We start from the raw sequence: 26,364 nt of genomic DNA on the forward strand, positions 1-26,364 counted from the left end.
TACTTGTAGAATGCCTGCTCCATTCTCCCAACCCAAAGTCTAGCCTTCTAGTATCTGCTGCAGCTACAGTTCTTTAAGCATCTTTATTCTATCAAAAGAGCGTCTGGATCCTCTGCTTCCTGATTCCTTCCATTGTGCCCTATAGAGCCTGTACCGCACTCTCCAATTTCCAGTTTGTTCTCAAAAACTTTCCTCTACTTCACCTGCCTTTTCCTGAAGACACCCTCTTTTCTTGGAATCTTCTCTAAAAGTGAATGGTATCCCAGCTCTGTGGTTCCTTCTACTGAAACAGTACTTCTCTTGTTCTATTTGCTCTCTTGCATCCAGTGGTGACCCAGCACTTTTGCTTATGAGCACATGATTCACTGATACTGCCCATCCATCTCTGTCTTGTCTTTTCTACTTTTCAATCCCATTCATTTGACTCTGTCTCATCTAAATCTGTGATGTCCATGTTCAGTACGCATGCAGACAGGAACAATATCGGCCTCAGTTCCTTCCCCTACTTCTCTCTGAATTGACCTTCTTACTGCTTTGCTTTCTTTTCATAAAGTTGCATGCTGTATTCACATTTTTTAAATCCTTTTTACTTATTTTCTTTTGGGCTACAACTATACTCAGTAATACCTTCAAGGAGAATTGAAGACATACAACAGTATTTATTTTTCCACAGCTTTTTGTTCTTCAGATGGAATGCCAGCAGATTTTATATAACTAATATATCAACAAGCATTTTATTCATTGCCTTTTTTTCCCTAAGGATAATATTCTTGCTTCTGCCTGTATGTTGGAACAATGAGGTAAAGATTAGACAAGTTATTCTGCATATTAAAAAAGCTTTCAAAGCAATGCTGACTACTCCTGGACTTACATGTGTGCATAGGTGCACGTATGTAATACGTGTAGGCAAGTCATGTGTGTATGTATGAATACAGTCCAATTGTCTGTATAGGACTGATCAATGGAGAAGGTAGTATTAATTAGTGTTGAGGTCAGAGAAAGATTATAGACATGTTCAGGATCAAAGACATCTCTAAATATTGACTCAAATTACAATATTTTCTATCGTACCTAAAGTTTTACCAGTAAAAAAAAAACAAAACTTGATTAGTTCTTAATTCCCACATAGCTCTACCAGAATTAGAACTTCAGATTCTGCAATGAGGTGCTACTTTGTATCTAAATACTTTTTGAATCATTCCAGAAGGAATGAATGGTAGCAATTATGGTGTATGATTTTGATAATTATTTGAAGAATGATAGCCTTTTTCCAGTCTACATTGTGATTCCATGTAACTCAAATACTTGATTCCCAAAAATCTTGTTTGACTCTGAATAACAGAAGATGTTAGTGTTTTGCTAGGCGACTACACTGATTCTTTGGAATCTGATATTGAACTGTGTAAGTTTACCAGTTCCATTCCTTTCCTACAATTGAAGTACAAAGTTTGTGTTTCTTCATGATTAAGTCTTGTTTATTATAGTGATGATGATACCAAGATCAGTTGTTTCCCTAAAGCACCTTGTCTGTGCTATACTTCATTATCACTAGAATGTGGGTTTAGTACAATATTTTCTACATGATGAAAATTACCAATCAACTACTATACCCACAAAATTATTTTTTCTTATCAAAATGTAGATGGAGATTAATATAACTTCTTATGTTATAGTGACATTTTATGAATATGCTATTTTCTCACAGTGGGAAAATTAAACTTCTCATAAGATTGAATTGCAATGCTTATTGCTTTTTCTTTATTTTGAATCATCCTAAAGTTCTCTATGCCTTCTCTCTTTGGAAAGCATTTCTTTTGAGTAAATTATAGCAGTGTCAAGCCGAAGAAACTGAGAATGTAAGTTAATGAAGAAGGGTATCCAAGGAACAGAATAATTTAAAATGGAACGCCACATGTAGGAACAATTTCTTTTTTATTAGAGAACGGTGACAGAGAAAATATGCAACTCAGAAGAAGTACCTAGGAAAAAATCAAGCAAAACTTTATGATTAAAAAAAATACCTGAACATTTGAAGTAGATGGAAGTGAGAAGATTACCTAGTCAGAATTTAATGGGTCATGGAAATGGTGTGAAATTAGAATAAATTTAATTATCCTCAATTTTGTGTTCTTAGCCACAGTGTATGTAGCCAGGAATAGAGTAACTTTGGTAATATGTTTGCCCATATCTCCAAAGTATTGACTAATACATCTTCTAGGGGCTTTTCTGTAACAGAATTGTCTTTCTTCTTTCCTATACCAGAGAGTCAAGGTTCATGCTTAAACTTTATTTAATAATTATTTAGGAAAGGAAGTGCCATAGATCATGTAGACAATGCCCAAATTGTTTCATTTCAATATGAATGTTATATTAGGAATTTGTTATCCAACGATTAGAATGTAGGCACCTTCTCTGAAAGGAAGTTGAAAACTAAATGTGACCCAAATTATCTCTGCAGGTGTCATTTTTAAGTTATTATGTCGTACAAAGAATCCATAATCTACTTTCATCAGAACAGTAAAGCATAGCATTTAGCATTAGTTGCTGAGTGAGTGCAGAAAATATTTCTGGAAGAAAAGAAAACATTTGTTGAGACATATCAATGACAACTTTCAGAATCCATTTGAGAAAATGTCCTGATTGTCAGGATGTGCTGCAGAGAGATCTACTGAAGCCAAGGAAGGTACTGGTAAGGAAACTGTAAGAAATATTGAAAGTGTGGTAGAACCATCGTCTCACTGTCTGTCTTAGGAACTTAAAAACCATGCCAGGAACTAGGCTGCTTTTAAGTGCACATGAGTGCTGTCAATGTCTGGGTCACCATGTATCCCGAGCCCAGCAGAGGGACTAGGGTTGAAAAGCAGACAACACATACTGGGTCATTCGTGTGAGGAGAATGATGTGTATTGAAACTCCAGGCTGCTTTTTATACTTTGCCTAGTTACTCTCAGTGTTTTTCCAATGCTCAAGCAGCTCCTAAGGTCCTCCTGGGGCATAACTTGATAAAGGGGAAGCAGGGAAGCAGGAACTTGCGATTAAGCCAGGGGCTAAATGTATTAGGCCAGATTGCGCATCATGCTACCCCTTGAGAAACAAGCTAAGCTGTGTAGTTAACCCTTGGGAGACCGGGCCCTGCACATGAGGAATGAGATTATTATAACTTGCTTAGGGATCTATTCTGGCCTGTTAATAGATTGGAGTTTTTATCCTTTATACCTTGTATGTACCTTTAGGTGTAGGTCTGAACTCAGCACATAGTTACTGAGGACTTTTTGTCATGAGGGAAGATGCTAGTCGCTGGGGAGCAAAGGAGCTTTAGCTGATGTTCTTATGGACTTGTAATCTCATCCAGATGACTACAAATACCTGTAAAGACATACTATAGGCACTACAGAGGAAAATACTGCTCTTAATGTTCTAAGCATGTACAAGCAATAAGTTCCCCATGATTATGGGGCCCTTGGTAATGTTTAGAGCAATGCTATGGGACCTCAAAACCTGGGACTGCTTGTCCACCATGCTGGCAACTAATCACTGATATTTGGATGGTGGAAGAAAATAGGCACTTATTTATAAAGGGCAACTCAAGGGATAGGGGCAGCTATTGCCTCACTCCCTGATTGCTCAAGAACTTAAGGATAAGGTATCTTATAGGCTGAAGTCTGGTTTGACAGGTGCACATTTCGGCTCATGCTCAGAGGTCTGGTCAGTCCCTAGAGCTCATTGCCCTCCTCTGATTGTTCAATGAGAAGCCAGCCATAATGTTTTTTGGGAATACTGATTAAGTCAGAGTGGGCTCCAGACAGTCTGGGAGCTACATACAAGTAATCATGCCTTTTTCTTCAGGGCTTGGGTTTCTATTAAAAGAAAAAAAAAAAAAGAAAAAGAAAAAATCCCTTCAAACAAGACTGAACAGGAAGATGAAGTTGTTACCTTTAGAGGAGATAAATTGCTCATGAGGTTTGTGATCTGGGATCCTGTGGCACAAGCTGAACCTAAACCACCATGCCTTCCATTTAGTGAGTCAGTAAGAGGCTGATTTGCAATCATTAAACCAGGATAAAGAAACTGAGCTAAGAGAAGACTGAGAGATTGCAGGAGACCAAGGTTTGATGATATCTATTGTCTAAATCCAAGGCACTGTACAAGGGCATGTGTCAGTCCTTTTGACATGATAAGGGACTGGAAATCATTCCTTCCATTCCCACAGCTATGATAACAAAACTGAACAAACTGAAACCAACAGCAAATCAAGAGAACTGAATTACAGAACAAACTGCTGCTCTGAAAAATGGAAAAATATAGGCTAGTAGAATCATAACTTACATGTTGTAGAAGACCCCAGTTGAAGATAGTTGGGAGAGAGTCAGTAAAATGTAATTCAATGTTGACTAGCATGAGAATTCGAGGATCCAAGAGGAGCCCATTCTTGGAGGTGTAGGAATCTTGGGTGAGTTGTACCTACAAGAACCATAGTAGGTTCTAACTGCAAAGATGTTATGAGAATATGTACCTCAAATTTTACTGCAAGTTCTTTCTCCTACAGAGAGAAGTGTTCAAAGAAGAGATATAAGTAAGGTAAGCAGGTGACAACAGGACTTATTAAATGAGAGATGAGAAGTCTGCATTCACATTTGAATGTGCAAAACCTTACTCAGAAACATACTTGCCAGGAGCTATCAGGAGAGTGTGCGAGGACACAAGAGAAAAATCCAAAAGCAAAGAAGCCAAATGGCAAAACAACAACAACAGCAACAACCAATAAACTTACCTGGCAGAGGAGGTACCATGATCATGCAAATGGCTTTCCGAGGGTGAGACTTATCTGTTGCACTTGGGATGTGCTGACCCCTGAGATTTCCCCAATTGTGCAAAACTCAACTGCATAATTTGTGGTGGTATGTGTGTGTGTGTGTCGGGGGGGTGCATTCATGCTGTCCCCTGAAGGAAAAAAATCCTTAATGAGTAGGGTGAAGCATAATGAGTGAATATATAATCTTTGTGAAGCTTCCTGGGAGTTCCATGGTGCCTCCATGTGGAACTTAACGTCTGCATGGCCATAAAGGCCTTCCTGGTCCTGGAGGAGATAGAGGTGCATCATGGGGAAGCAGGCATACTAGATTCACATGTAAGAGGTGGAATTATAATGCAGGGCTGGCAAAAATTAGAATCGCCTGCTAGTTCACGTCTTCCTACCTAATCTTCTTACCTACCTCCTCTATACCAAAGATGGGTGAAACACCACTTCCTTCACAGAAGAGAGAAAGTAAGGCCTATCTGGAAGGCAAACAACTGTAACAATGTCCAGCCTGTTGTGGGATACTCAGTTCTCGGCTGGACTTGTGCCAAGTTCTTGTCTCCGCACAAGGGGAGAATTCAAGAAGGAGATGTAGAAGTATATGAGAAAGCAGTATGTACTGAAGAGAATTTCACACACTGAGTGAGTGCAAGCAACCTTACTTCACAAGGAAAAATATGGTTGCTAACTCACCAAATTTGCAACACTGACCAGGATCTGCTTGAATATTCAAAGAGTGTGGAGATTGGCCAGGGCTTCAGTACTGCTTGCTTCCATGTCCCTTTTCTAAAAATACCAAAATTAGTGTTGTGCCTCTATATAGGGCTAGATGACATCGTGTGCATTATGGGAAGTGAGTGAGTCTCAGGTGTGTGATATAGAATGGGCATGCTAAACCTACCATCATAGTTCCAGCCAGTGCACATGTAAGGGGATATTTCCAACCAGTGATTGAGTGTGTAGGTACTGCTGTCAGTTGCTTTTCACTCATAGCTCCCTAATTGTCAATATCAAACACACCTGGGATAGGTTAAAAAGAAAACAAACAAACAAACAAAAAAACTCCCAAAATTTCAGCCTCTTCTAACACTCCAAAAAGAGGCCCACAAAAGCCTAAAACCTAATCACAGGACTGTGGAATGCTTCTTCCCAAACTTTGCCAGCATATCAGTAAAGTTGCTCTATAATGCCAAACATTAATGCCAAAAGAATTGCAAGTCCCAGACATTGTTTAAAGAGTTGCTAGAAATACCCAGAAATGATACAAGAAATAAAGGCAAGAACGCTGAAGGAAATTTCAGGCTCTGACAAGCCAGCTATAACAAGTGGTAAATACAATCTAACTCCTAAATATACTACTGTGATGCACAAGAAATATGCTATTGATTGGCTCCTCTGTGAACTGAGCATGGCCAAGGAAAGACCTGAAGATTTGTTAATAGAAACTTTAAAAACTCAAATGCAAAGACAAAAATGAGTAGAAATCACTTCACAGAATAGCCAGGAACTGTGAGATGGTTATAAAGATATGCCATACATCATGGGAATAACAGAAAGGAAAGAAGAGCAAAAAGAACAAATATATATATTTGAAGTAATGATGGGTGAAAATCGTTCAAAAGCAATGACAGACAAAACAATCACAAATGCAGGAAGCTCAGGGAACATCAAACACTATAAGTAACAAAAATGTACACCTAATCTTGTCTTAATCAAACTGCAGGAAATCAAAAAGGAAAAAATGCTGAGGCAAACTGGAATGGGCAGGGAAAACTACCTTACTTATGGAAAAGTATGGATATAGAGTCAGCATTGTGGTGCAGCTGTTACCACTCTCATCAGAGTGCCAGTCAAGTCCTTCTGCTCCATTTCTAATCCATCTTCTTACTAAAGTGCCTGGGAAAGCAGCAGAGGACGGCCTAAGTACTTGAGACACTGTCATCCATGTGGGAGACCTGAATGGAGCTCCTGACTCCTGACTTGGAAATGGCTCAGACCTTGATGCCGGTGGCCATTTGAGAAGTGAACTTGCAGATGGAAGATCCCTCTCAGTGCCTTTCAAGTAAATCGATAATTCTTTAAAAAAAAAAAATACAAGTTGCGTTAGATTTGTCTCCAGAAACTGCCAGTAAAAAGGAAGTGGAGTGACATATTTTAAGGTGTTGAAAAAAAAGCATTACCAACATAGCATTCTGTATCTACAGAAGGGAAATCAAAACCAACAAAAATCCTTCCCAGTAGATTTTTCTTACACAAAATGTTAAAAGAAATTCTTTAGAAAGAAAGAGAAAAATGTAGGTCAGAAACTCAGGTCTATATAAAGAAAGGAAGAGGCTTAGAGAATGAGTAAATGAAAATCTAATAATAAGTAACAGTTTCTTCAAAAAATAGAAGGAACAATGTATTGGATGATTGTGGTTAAGATTAAATGAGGTGAATGGCAGGTGAATGGCAGCAATTTTCTAAGATGAAAGAATTAAGAATAATTGATTATGCCTTGTACTTCCTATAAAAAAAAAAAGCTATTTGACAGTTGACTTGAATTATTTGTAAATGTATATTGTAACTCTAGGACAACAATAAGTATTTTAAGGAAATATAGTTGGTATATTAAGAGAGAGAAGAAAATGGAATCTTATAAAAAGGCTCACTTAGAATAAAGAAATCAAAAAAAGAGCAGAAAAGAAAAAAAATACCAAGAAGCCAATTGGCACACAAAGACTTTTTTTTAATATACTTCTAATTTGATCTCTAGACTATTTCTGGCAAATACATTGAGCTTTTAGTGACATTTAAACCCTACAGTCCTTCTTTAGGAGTTTTCCCAGCTATTTCCTTAGGTACTGCTAAACATCAACCAGCTGGTGTTATTGACTGCAAAGTTCTGCACTGATATAATACAGAAACTAATACATTATTTACAATGTTCTACTTTTCCTATTAGGGGCTTTCCTGATGCCTTCTAATCAAGCAGTTGTGTATAACTAGAATTATATTTCTGTGTAATTCTATTACACTGAGTGCCATTTTAAGGAATTAAATTTTTAATCACCAAAATAGTAAGATAGTTCAGAGCAGAATCATCTAGGGTATCATTGCTTTTGTGAAATAGAATTTCAGTGTATTTACAGTTAAAGATGTTAACCTTGACCTTAAGCCTTGACCACTGAGGGCATTCCCTATTTGTGTTTAGAGATACAGCTTTAATTCAAACTTCATGGCTAGTCCAGCTGAGTATCTCAGATGCAGCATTAACCATAATCCCTCATTGGTACTGTCACGGAGCCCAAGAGAGAATGATTCACAAGTTGGTATGTCAAATCTAGCTATCATCAATCTGCAAAGACAAGTGACAAAGAAAAGATTTGTAGAGAAAGAGAGATTCTTAGAACTACTAAAATGGAGGAAAGGGGGAAATCTCCAGATAGCAGTTATACACTGAGTTTATGCTGGTTAATGAAGCAAAATATTAGTAAAAGCATGGAGCACAGGTGAAATGATAGAGGAATCCAAGGCACAGTGATGGCTTTAAGAGTTACACTTTATTGTTTTATTACTTCTAGAAATAAAATATTTTTGTTCATGACATTTTACAGTCCATACAACATCTAACTCCAATTATTTCTTTGGAGATTCAACATCAGATCTCAAGTAGGATTGTATGTTTTGCAGACACTAAACTGCCCAGTAGAATATATTCATTGTGCCAAACCAAGTGTACCTTTGATGCTGAGATTTTTATAGCCCTATTTCGATAATTTAATATTACCTCTGAAATTTTGTTCTCATATCCCTCTTCAAGTGCCACATAATTCTGATAGCTTAAAATACAAAGTTTACAAATAATAATGAATAAATGACAGAGAATTTGTGGACAAAATGATAGACTTGTACTATGTAAATAAATGAATATGGATATAGCATGTCAAATATTTGTGGTTAACAAAACTGTTAACCGTAAGAATATGTTTATAAGTTAATATACTGCTTCTTCTTTAAGCCAGTACGAAAAGAAAACATAAAACATCGACTCACACCTGACAGCTGTTTCTTTTTTACTTGAAGATTTAATGTGAATATATTAGAAGAAAACATGGGAATTTTTACTTCCTCCCAGAAATAATGCAAAACGCAACTAAGGTACAGACTTGGTGTCTTGGTAAATGAAATGTTTCAAAACAGCCTCTTTTGTCATTTCCTTAAGAATTTTCTACACCATAAGACCCGATCTGCCGTAGGGAGGGAGAGTGTGGGCAAGGGTGCTGTCTTTCTTTTGCAAACTATACTGAGAGATACACTGCTTAAGCACAGATTCTGAGGCAGATTTGATTGTCAAGGTGTACCTGTAGAAGCTCATGACCTGGAAATCATTGGCACTCAAATTGCCGATACTTTCAAACCTTTATGAAGTGCCCTTGGATATACATACACCATCTTGAAAACCACCAAATTACTGAATAAATGCAAGGGTAGTCAACACTTTGCAAATTCACAGTAAATAAAAATCTAGAGAACCTTAAGTAATAAAATGTTCCTGGAAATATTAATTATGCATTGATTGGATATAATTATGATTTTAATTCAAATCACATTTACTACCATGTAAGATGCATAGAACAAGCAATGAGAGTTGCTAATTTATACTACTTAAATAGTGCATTATTATTCACCTCATGCTAGATATAAAATAAATATATAGTCTCAATTCCTTCTGAACTGTGATTTTGCCATAAATCACATCAATGAAAACTAGTTATTTTTTTGAATCAAAGAGAAACTTTACGTTGGATCAAGATGCAATTCAAAATGCAACAAAATAAGATGGACATATAATTCAGTGGGGCAGACACTGCTCGGGACCTCCACTCCCACATCAGAGTATTGGGGTTCTCTGCTCTGCTTCTGATCCCAGCTCCCAAGTAATGCACTCTGAAATGCAGCAGTTGATGAATCAAGGACACAGGTCTCTGCCAACCTTCTGCTGGGACTCAAATTGTATTCTTGGCTCCTGACTTTCTCTTGGCAGGACTGATTCTTGAAGTTATTTGGGGAGTGAATTTGCAAGTGGAAATTCTCCATTTGTCTTCCACTCAAATAAGTAAAGGTCTTTTTTAATTAAAAAAAAAAAAGCTTGTTTGTTTGTTTAAAAGGCAGATAGAAAGAGAGTGAGGGAGAGAGCTTCCATCCACTGATTGACTCCCCAAATGGCAGCTATAGCCAGAACTGAAGTGGTCCAAGCTCAACAGCTTCTTCCTGGTCTCCCACATTGGTGCAGGGCCTAAGCAACTGAGCCATCTTGCATTGCTTTCCTAGACACATTAGCGGGGAGCAGGTTCAGAAGTGGAGCAGCTGGGACTTTAACCAGCACCTGTATGAAACGCTATTCCTGCCGGTAGTGGCTTTACTTGCTTTACCACAGCAATGGCCCCAAGTTTCCTTAAAATGCAGCAAAACCTGAAAAATATGTCTAAAGTTAGGCATATTACATTATGTATTATAATTTATAATATATTATTTATACTTTATTATACATTATATATTATAAAGAATTATTTAATATCTACTCAATTATAAAGGAACAGAAATTTTAGGGTTTTCTTTTTCTTTTTTTTTGGCTGTTTGTCAGAACAGCTTTCCTTCCAGGAATACTGTTGTTCCTTTAATGTGTATCATTGACTAATGAGTGCCTGCTATAAAGGCTGGTGATGCTACTGGATGCTAAAACCTCATGGGGAGCACTATGATCTCAGGCATAATAATCTCACCCTTTCTCATTCTTTCTCCCTGTTAAAATGGAAACCAAACAGAAAAGACAGTAGTGGTTAAGGGAAGAAATAAGATTGGTATCAGAGCACTTGGCTCATATCCCAGCCTCATTACAGGACCTTTGTTATTGGGTGGGATACTCTCACTTTTACCACTGCCAACAATTGCATGAACAGGGTTGAAGAGTGGGTGATGCAAGAGAGGGTGACACAAGTTACTGACTATGAAAACAGGCAGCCAGAGGAAAGCTTGCTTCTCTGAGGAAGGAGCTCAACCTACAAGACTCACTGCTTGATTTTTATTGAAATGCTTGTGGAATCAAATTGCAAGATTTGATGTGGCACAAACCTTGATACAATGTCATTACTTTATTATCTGTAGGATTAGCAGATTATTTTAGTAGGGAGCCCATTATAAATTCCAACAGTTGTAGACTGGAGGTTTATCTTTGTACGCATGCAAGTCTTATAAAGAGAACAAATATTCCTTTTTCTGGTCTGAAACCTTGTGTGGGTCTCTCTTCTTTACCAAATGATGGAGTCATTCTCAGTCTTGCTACAAATGAATGATAGGTGGTGGCTTTACATTCTTGGACCTTTTTCCATATATTTGATTCTAAATATCACCTTTATCAGTTTAGACATTTTCAAATGAGAGTCTTTCAGAGAATTCTGACTACATGTCTAAGGAACATTCATTTTTATAAAGCAGCTCATTCTTCCAAACACTGTGATTATTGCACAGAAAAAAGAAAAAGGAAAAAATAGCAGAAATATGAACCCTTGGGGAAACTGCATGTTTTTAGCATATAAAAGGAAAACTAATGCTATGTTTCAGGGGAAAAGTCATGAGGGGAGGGGGAAGCACTTCCTAGATGATCAAAATTGATGGCTTTGGTAACTAAGGTCAAGAACTTGTAATCAACTTTATTACTCTGTAATAGAGGGAGAGAGTCACAGCAGCCATTAAGAGGGCTTAAATTAGACTATTATTTAAGTATATTTAATTCATCAGCATTAAGTATGCATTTTGTGAATTTGAGTGATTAGATACAATCATGTAACCACTGCCAAAATCAAGATACACACTTTTTCCATCATCCTAAAGATTCCTTGTACTTCTTTGCAATAAATCTCATGAGACCCTAAGCTAAGGCAATCATTGATTTCCCTATGGTCTCTGTAGTTTCAAAATTTGTGAATTCGTATAATGAAATCCTCTTCCACATTTTTCTTTGTGTTTGATGTCTCTGATTTGATGTTTTATTTTTTATTTTTCTTAAAGATTTATTTATTTTTATTACAAAGTGAGATATACAGAGAGGAGGAGAGACAGAGAGGAAGATCTTCCGTCCAATGATTCGCTCCCCAAGTGACCACAACAGCTTGTGCTGCGCTGATCCAAAGCCGGGAACCAGGAGCCTCTTCCAGGTCTCCCACTCGGGTGCAGGGTTCCAAAGCTTTGGGCTATCCTTGACTGCTTTCCCAGGCCACAAGCAGAGAACTGGATGGGAGGCAGAGCTGCTGGGATTAGAACTGGCACCCATATGGGATCCCGGCGCATTCAAGGCAAGGACTTTAGCCGTTAGGCCACACTGCCGGGACCTGATCTGATGTTTTAGAGTTCAATGATGTTGCTGTATATACTGCTATTCCACACTTGAGTGTTGCTGTATAGTGTTACATGGTGTGATACATCACAATTTCTTGAATAAGCTGCTTCTGGGTTTTGAATATTCTTAAGAATGTTGTTATGAAATACACATATATAATTATGTGTGAGTATATTTTCATTGCTAGTCAATAAAATACCTTAGAATGGATATTGCTGGTTCACATGAGAAATGTATGTTTAACTTGATGAGATTTTTCAAAGTTTGTGCATACTATTCCTGTCTTGTCCTCACCATATGAAAGTTCTCAATTGCTCTGAATCTTTATTAATATCCAACGTCATCAATATTTACAATTCAAGCTGACCTACTGGGGATAGAATGGCATCACACTGTCACTTTAATGTGCATTTTTCTGATGATTGGTGTTGTATTTTTTTTGTTGTTGCTTGTTCGTTTATGTATTTTGTGGGTTATGCATTCAAATCTTTTATCCAGTTTAAACTGAGTTACTTGACATCAAAAGAAATGCTTTAAAAGAATTCAGAACACTTTCACAAGTAGAGAACATAACAAATCTAGAGAGCAGAGCCCATTTCATAAAGGGTCTGGGCTGAAAGCTAATGAGCCAGAACTGAGCCCATCTGAAACTAGGATTCTGGAACTTCCTCTGTGACTCCCATGTGAATGCAGGGATCAAGGACGTAATCAGCCTCCACTACTTCTCTAGTCCGTAAGAATGGATCTGGATCAGAAGTGTAACAGACAAATCACAAACTGGTGACCATATGGAATGCCAGTACCAAAGGAAGCATATTAGACTGCTGTACCACTATCCAGTCTGCTAACACAATTTTAATAACCCTGGAAGTATACCTAAAATGCATAGAAAACACATAATTTTATGCCTGTCTTTACAAGACAATAATATTTTTTTTCATTTTTGATGGCCAACCAGATCTGTATGGTTTCTCTTCTGTAGGTAACAGGTTCAAATTATATAAGTAACAGATTTTATACTATGATGGTTGATACATTGAAAGTATAGCAGATAAAGACTAGAAATAAAATGAACTGGGAAATCTTATGAGAATCTTTGTGAAAGTGTACTGATACTCTTTTAAATGGAAACCAGGAAAAATTGGCATAAAAAAGAACAATTTACGTATATACATGGAATACCCCAGTCAGATTGCATCATAATAACAGCCCCAAGTTAAAAGCATTTCTTTGTTCCTCCCAAGTTAACCTGACCACTGATAACAAATATACATATGGTTTCCCACAGTGCCTGGGGCCTGGCATCGAGTAGCCAGAATATGCAGCTTGATAGACCACATAAAATTCCTGAGAACTCAAAGAATTATTTTTAGAGCAAAAGTTTTTCTTTCTGTAAAATCCTTTCTGTTTGGTGAAAAATAAGGATTCTGAGACCAAGCGAGGGAACTGGAGATATCTGGAGAATTCCTGATAATTCACTTATTTCTGCACACATTCCAGATTAGCCAACCACCCACTCATCTCAATCACATGGAACACATTTTAAAGATAGAGGAGAACATATTTTCTTTTCAGAGACACATGCTGATTCCAGCATGCAGGAGCATGCGGATGCTTGAAATACCCCCCCAAAGTAGGCGATTCCTTTTACACTGTAAACATAGAGAGGGAAGATTTAGAATTTCTATCCCCACAGCTTGCTAAACAGGGGTGTTGGTTTGTGTTTTCTGCGTACGTGCAATTTCCAGTTCTATCAGTTGTGTATTTTTCTTATTTCAAGAGATGTCATTTTTTAGACAGATACCAGTTAAAAATAGATAAAAATCTTAACTGTGAAAACAGATTTAGTGTTGGAAACCATCACAAAGCTAAATATTCAGTAAAATCCACGTGGCCCTTGTTTCCTGTGTTTACCCCTGATTGACATTGATAAACATCTGTGGGTATCATTAGGTACTCAGAGAAGCTATTTGAGGCACAGGTTGGACTCTGTAGCAGGACCCAATTTTTAGATTACTGTTACTTTCGGGAAATGCCATATTATGGACTTTTAATGTGCTGCAGTATAATCTTTACAATACCAGTAGGAATTATCATGGTTATTATTTTTATATATGAGAATATTGAAGTACATGGAGATGTGACGTGTTCAGTGTCACATTACCGGAAGTTTGTAGAGCCAAGCTTGGAACCTGGTTCTGTCTGACAAAATTCTTCTGCAGCATACAGTTACTTCACGAGCTTCCTTAAGGACTGATCATTTCAGACAACCAGTCTCTCACATGGGATCACATTTAAATTTTCATCTTTAAAAAGACATCCTTACGTTTCCTTGTAGGTACATTTTGAAGCTCAACATTCCTTTCAAAGGCATCACATGTCTCAGCATCTAAGTTTATCTTTTGTGTGATCTCCAAATTCTTTCTCTTTTCCTCAGTTGAGAGGGAGCATTATTAAATTAAATTAAATTAAATTAAATAAAGCATTATTAAATTCACATTGTAGTGAATTTAAAGAAAAATGCAGTCCTCAGATCTTTAAGTACCAATGAAATACACATTATTAGATGACTTTATAACAGAACATTTGAGGGTTTCAGAAGAATTTCTGAATATACCCTCAGCTTGGATATCTGTCCAATCATTCAGAATCAACATTGCCATCAACTCCTGTGAAGGCAAGGTTTCTCCATTTCAAATTATATGATTGAGCTTTCTAACATTTATACAAAATTGAGTTGCAACATATGCTTATCTTACTGCAAAAGAAATTCTGAAATCCAGGCATAGGCTTCCATAATATATGTTTTCTTCATGGGCTTTTTGAAGACCTTTTGTACTCCTAAATTCTCTCATGGTATCTTCCTTTTTTTTTTTTTTTTTGCTTTATGGAGAAAAATGGAATTGCAACAAAAATATAAAGTCCACTGTTTGCTAGTACCGGTGCTGCTCAGCTGTGGTAAACTTGTGAAAACACTATGACTTCATTTCTCATGACTGATTGCCCTGTGCTTGCTGATATGAAAGAAATCTGCACCAAGTAAAACTGACTACTAAACAAGCTTTTGCTAAGTCAGAGAAACTTTACCTTTTCCTGTCCCAGTATAAAGTCTCAAGTACAATTTTTCCATCTTCCAAATTTAACTCCAGCAAGGGGAATCTAGGAGAGTCTGGAAAATAAGATGTGTACTATAAATAAAGTTTACTTTTATTGTGTATTTTGTGTGCTCTTAATCCCTCTCCTTGCCAAACTTTTAACCAGAGTCCAATACCACAATTAACAAAACAGACTTATTTGAGTGTCTAGGCTTGTATCCTTTCATCATCCCTGCCCCTCAGTCCCTCCTGAAGGAACTAATAAGTTGCACTCTGACCAAAAAGAGTACTCCAAAAAAAAAAAAAAAGTCTGGTCCCTCTCAGATCATGGATAATTGGCATCCAAATAATTAAGCTCTAGCTTTACCATAAAATTCCCAACGCCTGATGAAAGCTTAATGATGAATAGGGCACAGGGAAAAAACTTAAAAATGTTGGAACAGTTATCAACTAGTAGGAGTCCATTGTTAACAGGCTAAAAGCAGAGTTAGATACAGGTAAAAACTTCTATAGGAGAGATGAAATTAGGTAGCTGGAAGCAGCAAACTCATCTAATGACTAAATAAAGATCAGCTTTCACTTTCACTGATGAGATGTGCAGTAATTGCTAGCTTGAATAGGATTTATTCTCAAAAGGTCTTCCTTTTTAGTTTGTGTTCCATTCATTTTGTATAATAAATATCTGTCTATAAGCTAAAGACAAAACACTAGGAGAAGCACTTTTTGGCCTAGGCCTCCAGGTTCAATTTAAGTGGAAGATGAACTCAATCAGAATATGTAATGGAAAACAATCGCACTTTTACCTAACTCCACAGGCAAATCTGACCTAAAGCTTATGCTTTGCATTAGCTCTAGCACTGAATTATTGTTGTATAGAAATTGAATAGCAAAGAGAGTATATTTGATAGATGTAAAAGACCAGTCTTTGAAATTAAGTAACAGATGTTTGATTTCTTTCCCAGTGAGTTACTGCGGAGATGGATTCTACACATATAAGATATTTAATAAATGGCAAGAAAGGCAGTTGCCTACATGCACTTGAAAGAAGTGACTGCCTTCTCTACCTTGCTATTTTACATGTTAGTGATTTAAAAAATGCCGGTTTCAGATTTTACAAATCTCTGTAACCCAGTTTCCCAGTTACAAAATAGAAAATACTTCTGAGTTTTCATCCTGTGGTCCAAAGTGTATTCCTGTCTCCTGTTAAAACATCCTGTCCCCATTCTCTGAAACAGCTTGCCTGTGATAAATGTATGATTTTCCATCTTGGTGAATTTCTCCAGACTCTGAGGCTAAATGGTAATCCTGAAGGTGTTTACTTTTGAATTGACTACGTAGAGTCGAGTAAGAGAACTTTTAAGGACCTATTTAGCAGACTCAGGGTAAGCAGTTAGTGGGGGGTCTTGTTGCTTTCTTTTGGAAAGAGGAGTGGTCAAAAAATATGGATCTGATATGCAGCAAATTGACATCTACCAGTGCATCTGGAACAGAAACCTGATTCACAGTGTCGAGTAAAGCTGCCTTAGGAGTGGAATCTGTCCCTCCAGCCATTCGTGGTCTCAGGGCATTTCCTGTTTCTGCAGCACAAAGAACTCCAGAAGACACTGAGCCTTCACATCTGAACTAGGATTTACAGTGATTGGGCTCCACAGTCATGTCTATCACTGTTGGATTTTGACCTGGATTATTCAAGTAGCCTCTTAGATTTCTATTTTCTTCAACTCTGCAGTGAAGATGTTGGGCTATATAATTCTGATGATAACCTAATCTCTTAAAAATCCCACGATCTTAAATTCCTATGTAATTACCCTTTGATTTCAAAAGCAAAGATCATTCAATCTGATTGACTTGGTTGAAAAGACAGAATCATGGAAGTGCTGGAATAAGAATTCTCTTTCTCTGAGCTGCGCTTTCCAGGTGGTGAATCCACAAGTTCCCTCTGTAGCATCAAAGACCTCATAGTCCTCTTTGTTCCTAGAGAGGATCAAAATAAAGTGATAACCACCACCATCACCACCACCACCCCCAGAAAAAAATTATACTCATGTTGGAAAGAAGAAGAGGACATAAAGAATCTATTGTCTTCCTTCTGTCCCAGGCTGACTTGACCTGCTTCAAATGATGTCTCACAGTCCCCTGTCCATGAGCACTTGAAGATTCCAAACCTGATGGAAGCTCCAAATCCTTCTTTACAGATCTTGGAAAGGACTCAAGCGTATAGATTAAAAAAAAAAAAAATTTAAGAAACATCAGAAAATTCCATATATTCATAAGACATTATGAAAATCTGAAGTCTAGAAGTGCGTTGCTATTACAGTCATAGTTGTTATTCCCAAAGGCTTCTGACTTAGTCCTTATTGTCAGCCAATGTTTTTCATAATGTATAAAACAGATGTGGGCAAAATGAAGGGACAATACATTATAATGAAGTAAAATGGGTGGTATCAATATATAGTCTTATATAGTCTTTTCTTCCAAAGTTTCCCTCTTTTATTATCATCTGTAAAGATGAAAACACTGCCACATACCTAGAAGTAAGGCAATTTCATGACCAAACCTTGAAGCTGGTTTCTTCATGTTTCTAATTTAGAAGCTTGGGAAGGCAACACAGATGGGATGAGCCAAGTCAAAGGACATCTGTGAGCTGATGACATTTTGGAGAAAAGGCACATTTAAAACTTGACCTTGTTAATATCATTGAATCCACCCTTAGCAAGCCAGATCAGTAATGAAAGAGGCTGGCAGGTTCCAGCTGCCTGAAGCGGCTCTTGGGCCACTGCCATGTATATAATCACTTTTTTTTCAGTTTGCTTGGCTTGAGTCCTAGAGCAACACTCATTTATGCTAGTATTTGGGCAAGGGAATACTGACTGAGTTAGAAATGATAATGGATTAGTTAGAAAAGAGGAATAAGCTTGATTTTAATTGTTGAGATCAATTTCACAGTGTGAGAGCAATAGATAACAATAGAATTGTGCATTTCAATATTATTCAGGTTAAATCTCACTGTCAGGTGTGTAATCCATTCTTTGGTCTTCTATTTTGTGAGAACATCAGGAAGTGGATGTACAGATTGAATCATCAAGTCAAAGTAGAGGTTAGGCTTTAAGAAAATGTTATTTCAAGGAGTACAGCAGACAAGATCAAGGTCTTCTAGAGTAGATGACGTCTCCATTCTCCTTCCTTGGCCACTATCTTATATTATTTCTTGGCCATTTAGATCAGAGGGTTATAAAAATTTTAGTGTTTACAATCATGGAGCAGTATCAGATGCCTGCATCCTACATTGTAGGATCCATTTGTGCCACAGTTACATGCCTCACACCCAGCTTCCTACTGATGTTCCAGCAGTGCAGGATGGCCCAAGAATGAGTCCCTGCCACAGATCTGGGAAAACTGGATGAAGTTTTTGGCTTCTGAATTCATTTCAGCCTCATCCACAATATTGAGGGTTTGAGAGGATAGTAAACCAGATGAAAGATCTCTCTTTGTCGCTCTCCCTCCCTCTCTCCCCCCTACCCCCCTCTCTCGGAACCCTCTCATGATTCAAGTGCATGCAAATGACATTTTAAAAAAAGCCTCAGATGTTGAGATTAAATTAAGCTTGGGTTACTTTTTTATTGCTTCCTGGGTGTATGATCTTGGAAAATAACTGTTCAGGGCCTCAGTTTTCTCACCTGTAGGATGGCAATAACTGTTACTTTTTCATGTGTGTAGGGGGATGGCTAGAGGATAGAGAGAGACGGTGAAAGGAGAGAGAGAGAGGGAGGGGGGAGAGGAAAGAGAGAGAGAGAGACAGAGCGAGTGTTCACCCATTCACTCCCTAAATGTGCACACGGATCTGGCTGAAGCCAGAAGTTTGAACTCTTGGTGGATCTCCTGTGTGGGTGACAGAGGCCCAAGCACTTGGACTATCTTTCACTACTTTTCCAGATGCATTAGCAGGGAAATGAATTGGAACTGCAGTAGTCAGAATGCAAACCAATACTATGAGATGAGATACTAACATTGCAGGTTGCAACTTGACCCACGGAACTGATGCCAGCCCATGCATCCATTTCTTCCTAGTGAGTTTATGCCCTGCTCCTTTTACATTTGCAAACTGCAGAGCAGGCGACATGTTGTCTTACTGTCTTCTCAGCACAGGATTGTCAGGAGGCTTTGTTGTTCTTTTTGTTTGCTTTTTTTTTTTTTCAGTTATGAAGGCGGCCCAGAAGCAAACATTTTCTAGAGGAAGGCTAAGAAAATGGAAAAGCATGACTAAGACGTGAAGGTGGTTTCTTTGGTGCAAGAAAGAAAGTGGTTGGCAAATGATTCAATTTTCTTCCTTAAAATTCACTGCCTGCACATGCAATGTGCCAAGAATGCAGCTGGATCTCTGGGAAGAAAAACCCCAGGAGGGTGCAGTCTGTCCCTGCTTTACTCATACTGATGTTTGCTGGCAATAGTTCATTTGTGACCTGTGTACAGGGGGAGAATGTGGCTCACAGGGAGGCTGTATTTGATATAGAAGGAAGGAAAGAGAGAGAGAGATAGAAAGAGAGAGAGAGAGAGAGAGAGAGAGAGAAAGAATTATACCCAACCACCAAAGCATACTTATTTCTAGTGCCAGGAATGAGCAGGAAATGAATGTCTTCACTTAGGTATTTTGGCAGAATTATTTTGAAGATCCGTAAATGCCATTTTTCCCACTAAAATTGTTTTTAGGTGCCTGAATGGCAACATTTCTGGGTAGGAAAAAAAATGCCAACCAGAGCCAGCACAGGAAACGGTTAATCAATTTTCACTGCCAAGAAATATTTCAATGTGTAGAATTACCAGAGGGAAGAATGTTTTCTTCTTAATTTTCATTTTGGATTAAATTTAAAGGAAACAGCTTCTGATTTCAAGTTGCAACAATTTTTGTTTTTTTTCCCCCACATTCTGTTCTTGTAATACAGACATCCAAGATACTACCTTGTTATTATATATGGATATTTTAAATATAAAAGTAATGCATTCTGGCTGTGGCATGGTGGGGGAAGCAAGCACCTGCAACACAAGCATCCTGTATGAGCACTGGTTCGTGACCCAGCAGGTCCACTCGTGGTGCAGTTCTCTTCTAATGATCTGGTCCAGGTGTTTGGAGCCCTACCACCCACTTAGGAGACACAGATGAAGCTCCTGGCTCATGGTTACAGCTTGTCTCAGCCCTGGCTGCTGCAGACATTTGTGAAGTGAATCAGCTGCTGGAAATCTCTCTGTGTCCCTTTCTCAGTCATTCTATGTATCAATTAAATACAAAAATTTAAAAACAATGCATTCTACAAGTTGCAGGTGGTTGGCCTGACTTCCAGAGGTGACCATACCTGCTCCATCTCCCTGTATTAGCCTAGGTATATTGGACCCTGGACTGTAGGCACTGTCAGAAGTACAGTGGCTGCCAGTGCTATGTGGAACAAGCCCAGTGTTTTGCTTCCTGGAAGCAGTAGGCTTTCTCTCCACTGAAAACTTTCTTGATGAATACCCAGCCATTTCTCATATCGTGTGTGTGTGTGTGTGTGTGTCCTTCATTCTCCTTTTTAGAGGATAAAACCAAACTCACTTTTAAAGAAGATTTATCTATTTTTACTGGAAGTCAGATATACAGAGAGGAGGAGAGACAAAAGAGGAAGAGCGTATCTGCTGATTCACTCCCCAACTGGCCGCAATAGCCTAAACTGAGCTGATCTGAAGCCAGGAGCCTAGAGATCCATCCAAGTCTCCCACTGGAGTGCAGGATCTCAAGGCCTTGTGCTGTCCTCCATTGCTCTTGCAGGCCACAAGTGGGGAGCTGGATGGGAAACGGTGCCACTGGGACACAAATAAGTGCCCACAAGGGAACCGGCACAGGCAAGACAAGGACTTTATCCACTAGAATACCACACTGGGCCCCACAACTCGCTTTTGAAAGTTAAATTCCTTAGGAAATCTTAAGTTAGTAAAGCTATGTCACAGTGAATATTATGGATTGGGAGCTAAGCTTCTATCTGGTACATCCACATCCATATCAGATATTACATTCCCTATAGCGCCTACCAGTTCCTGCATTTCCAATCCAGCTTTCCTCTAATATACTTTGGAGGTGGCAGATACTTGACCCCAAGTATTTAAATTCCTGTAACCCATGGGCAAAATCCAGGTGGAGCCCCTGGTTCCTGTTACCAACCTAGTCTATCCCTAGCTATTACAGACATTCAGGAAGTGAACTATGGAATGGAAGTCTTCTCTGTCTCTGTCTGTCTCTCTCTCAATTACACTCTTTCTGTTTCCCTCTCCCTGCATCTCTCCTTCTGACACTCAACCTTTAAAATAAATGAATAGGGCCCAGCATGGTGGCCTAGTGACTAAAGTCCTCACCTTGAATGCGCCGGAATCCCACATGGGCACCGGTTCTAAACCTGACAGCTCCACTTCCCATTCAGCTCCCTGCTTGTGGCCTGGGAAAGCAGTTGAGGACAGTCCAAAGCCTTGGGACCCTGAACCATGTAGGAGACCTGGAGGAAGATCGTGGTTCATGGCTTCGGATTTGGCTCAGCACCGGCCGTTGTGGTCACTTGGGGAGTGAATCATTGGACAGAAGATCTTTCTCTTTCTCTCCTCCTCTCTGTATATCTGTGTAATAAAAATAAATCTTTAAGAAAAATAAATTAATAAATGTTCAATTTTTTTTTGAAAATAACTATCAGCTGAAGGAATGCACTATACTGCAACCAAAGGAAGAAACTATCTGAGCAAAACAAGCCTTAGTGTCAAGGTCAGAGGTGAGACACACAGGGTGTTGGGCATCAAAGATCTTGCATCCAGAAGAAAGTACTTTTGCTGTTTCTTACAGCCCATTGTTTTATTACTTATGATGAAATTTTCACTTTTGCCTTTGAAACACTTGCTTAGCCATCTGTCAAGTCCAGTTAGAGACAGTGAATTAGAAATGCTAGCTACCTTTAGCCTCATTCAGCACTCTAAAACTATCAGGACTGGATTAAGTACATTGGTCCACAAGTGACTACGAGGTGGTTGTGAAGACAGGTAAGTCAATAGTGCAGAGTCCCAAAACAATGCCATGCTATAGGCAGAGTTGTACAAATGCAGTCTAATGGTGAATTTGAGACCTATGTGACTAAGTGAATTAAGCCACCTAAGTTACTGTTGTGGCAAAAAACACCTAGGAAACTGGGAGCTGGATAGAATGTGGAGCAGCCAGGACATGAACCAGCATCCATTTGGGATCCCAACATCTCAAGCAGAGGCTTTAATCACTGTACTACAACCCTGGCCCCATGGTCTATGTTTCTTCACCTATGACATGATAATACACACTTTGAAAAGTATTCTATCACAACTACCATCTTTAGTGTAAACATATTCTCAGGACACAAGTTTACCAGAAGATCATTAAAGCTCAAAATGTCCAAATTTCAATATGTATCTGTTACTGGTAAACTAACAAAAACCTTAATAATTCATCTTTTTTTCAAATTTGTTGTCTAAATTATTAACTCTGTTAAACATAGGATTCTTTCCAAAATAAGTTTCAAGATACTTGAATGTTATTTTAATTCTACATCATGGTTTTATTGTAGAATTATTGTTTGTTTTTTTAACAAAGCAATGAAAGGAGAGAGTTGAAGCAATGTGAAATTTTGACTGTTGGTTGAGTTTACATGTGATGTATGGGCCATCTGTGTTGATTGCTGGAGGGGTTCCTGCCCATGGTCTTCATTTGGTTTGGCTTCTCTTCAGGCCAGCTGAACTTTCTACTTGTTCCACAGTCCAATTGAGTTTCATATTTGTCTTTTCAAGTACAGATTATACACCTGCTGGTTCCTAAATACTCCGAAGATCTCCACTATCCAAGAAATGAAGGGAAATTAGAGCTTGAACAGCATCTTTTTGTGATTTCTAACACACTTCAGCAAAAAAATGCTGCACAAAAATTCCATTGTCTCTAATTTATTTGCCTCAGCAAATCTTCTAACGTATTACAGAGGAGAATGGCACTAGACATCCAATCTTGTGTCACATAGTTAAGCAGAGTCCTTCAGTCAGATCATCCTCATAGACAGAGGAAGTAAATACTTATTTCTTCCAGAGAGTTTTTAGAAGACTGAGTTTCTAGGTTACCACTCCATGCACTGGGACACTTAGGACCATGAATTATTGTGGTTTTGATATCATGTTGACTACAAGATTTTAGTGTTGTTAATCAAGCAATATAGATTGACATGGTCTCACAGTCGTCTTCCCAAGATGCCTTGCTGTGAGCATATGGCATGTAGTCTGTCCTTCTAACTGGCTACTATGTACTACAGATTGCCATTTTAAGTTACCCTAGTGGTGTCAGCAATGGCCTATAATTATCTTAATGTCATTTGTGGTTACTAATTCACTGAACACATTGTTCATCGTCTTTCATAAGTCTCTTTCTTATTTGAAGGGACATAGATATAAAACTGTTCCTGTAGTGTTTAAGGCTTTAAGATAGCCCATTAAAAAATACTTGGGTTATTTAATTGTATTTTGGATTTTTAGGTATCAATGCTAATAATATGTATGCGTTGATAGAAATAATTTTTCATGTAGTTTCCAATGTTATTATCATTGAACCAGAGAATTTATATCTTGAACAAATTTTATTATAGTAAATGACATAGCCTTGTCTCTCCTCATCAACCTATGTACTTCTATCCTATCTTTTTAATTCTTAAAGTAAACCAAACCAGCTAAAGCCTTGCTCTGTGTCCCATCATATACTTTAAATATTTCCATAAATGTCACATGAGAAAATGCTTGTGCATATGCTCTAGAGCTTCCAACTGAACTAAATCTTTATGCACACAGGGTGAAAGGGTGAATTAGTGAGGAGACTTGTGTCTCTCATGTCCCTCAGACATCACTGGAAATATGCAGAGGAGCAGAAGAGTAAACTCTGTGAGAAAACATTCTATGAAATATGTATCACAGCAGCTGTCATATTTGGTTCTTCAAAGAGCATCATTTCTCACTTTCTCCGCACTGGCTATGGAACTAGAATATAGCATAGGCAGTAAGAGTATATCCATGGCTAAGTAGCTCAAGTGGGTCCTTAGCCCACTGTCCCTTCATTTTATGTTGTTTTGAAAAACAAATGCTTATTTTATGAATAGTTGTCTCTCTAGAAGATATTATACATAATCCTTTATATACTCTTCATCCACCCTTTATTGCATCATGTAAGTATCTTAGAATTGTAAATCTTTCTTTTCTATCCCTTTCTCAACTTCTCAAACTTGTATCATCCCCACTCCAAAAAAAGGAAAGAGATTGTCTTTGCCTATAATAAAATTCCAATCATTTTCCAAAGAGGTAGAAAATATGCTTATCCCACTTCATCAGAGTGGAATGATTGGAAAAATTTGGCTCCCTGTTACCAGAAAAACCTTCACTACTCAAAGATTCTTCCTTCTTCTTGGTTTTTTTTTTTTGCCATCCTCTCCTCAGTTTGAATGTCAACCTTCCCAATCCTTGACATAGTCTCCTCCAGGGCTTTCCAAATACAGAAAGGAGAATGCATGAAGGGTCTTGTGTTTTAGTGCTCTCCCTTTTTTTTTTTTTTTTTGGTAGAAACCATTCTGATGCCACCAAGTTTTAAATCTTCCAGAAAGACAGAGAAATTCTTATACATGGCTCAATAAAAGCTCTTACTAGAAACATAAAGTAGGATCTAGCCTCTTTTTAGCCAGTCTCTCTAAAGTTAATATAATATCTGCCTCGCTCAAGGAAAAAAGTAACTGAAGGACAGTCTGACCTCTTCTGCATTCCAAGAGAGTGTGACAGCAACTGAGTCATTAAACAAGGTCCATTCTGCCTTTTTCACTCCTAGAACCTCACAAGGTTTATCTGATGTGTGTTTGAAAAAATAGTGTAGTTTCTCTTGCTTCAAGTAATTCAATTAAAATTCAGATAAATTCAGCATGATACATACATCATTTTACATGTTTACTTTGATTCGTTTTCTTTGCTATTTCTTTAAAACTGCAATGAATTTATTTGATACTGCAGCTCTCTATCTAGAGTAATCCATTTGTGTATAAGCTAGCTAGTCCTCAGAAGCAGTAAGGGACACAAAGTGTGTACTCTTCATTATGCATGTCATGCACGACTCATTTGAATTTAATCTATCTGGCAGCATGTGCACTAGTGAGATAGGTACTTCATATCAATTGACTTATACATCCAAAAGGGTTATTTGTTAACCCCTTTATTGCTTTTCATCACATACACACATAAACACACACACGTAAGTGAAGGAAAATAAATGATTTGATGTTCAGATTCTATATAATCATTCTTACAGTCACAATAAAAAGGTTTAGGATATCATGGGAACCATGAGAATAGTTTGAAACTGTTTTTGTTTTGGAGTTGTAACTCAAAAAGATTAAATGTTTTAAATTTTTTGTGGTTATGGAATGACATGCTCTCCTGGGATCCATCTAGGCTTAGTGAACATGCTCTTACAAAACCTTACACCACACAGGTAGAGTAGAACCAACGGCTTGGTGAATCTTTGGAAGTCACAATACCTTGTTCCTTTCCATTGGATTTTTACAAAGCCAGATGTATCAGATCTTAACTCATTACATTCACAGGTTGGATTACAAATTGTGTTTAAAAAGTGATCCTCCCATTTTAGTCTTCATAGTTCTTACTAAAAGCACTGGCTTGGATTGCTTTCTTGGCAATATCTCTTCATATAAAACAGATGTTATGGTTGGGATATATTTCCTAAAAGCTCTTATGTTAGAAATTTAATTCACAAATTCATGTTAGTGGCATTTAGAGTTGGGCTTTTGGATGGGTGGTGTTAGGATTAGGTAATATCACAGGAATGGAGACCCCATGATGACATTAGTCGCTGTGGAAGAAGAAGACAGGAGAGCTGAACTAGCAGTTTGCTTTGCCTTGACATGCCTCATCCAGGTCATGATGCATTAGGTATGTTCCCACTAGATGCTGTGCAGATATTTGCACTGCACTGGTGGACAGCCCAGCATTGACAACTGTGACTTCTACTCTTTTTCAATTACAAAGTC

The 26,364-nt window shown here is 38.0% G+C and overlaps 1 protein-coding gene and 1 pseudogene across 1 annotated transcript in view; both read left to right on the forward strand.

The window, feature by feature from the left end:
• Positions 1 to 26,364, forward strand: part of SLC35F1 (solute carrier family 35 member F1) — a 398,948-nt gene that overhangs the window by 183,993 nt on the left and 188,591 nt on the right. The window lies entirely within an intron of this gene.
• On the forward strand, positions 4,764 to 4,936 carry LOC121146306 (annotated as a pseudogene).

The sequence above is a fragment of the Ochotona curzoniae genome, unplaced genomic scaffold (assembly GCF_017591425.1).
Source record: "Ochotona curzoniae isolate NIBS_2020 unplaced genomic scaffold, NIBS_Ocur_1.0 scaffold_3890, whole genome shotgun sequence".
NCBI classification, from domain to species: domain Eukaryota; kingdom Metazoa; phylum Chordata; class Mammalia; order Lagomorpha; family Ochotonidae; genus Ochotona; species Ochotona curzoniae.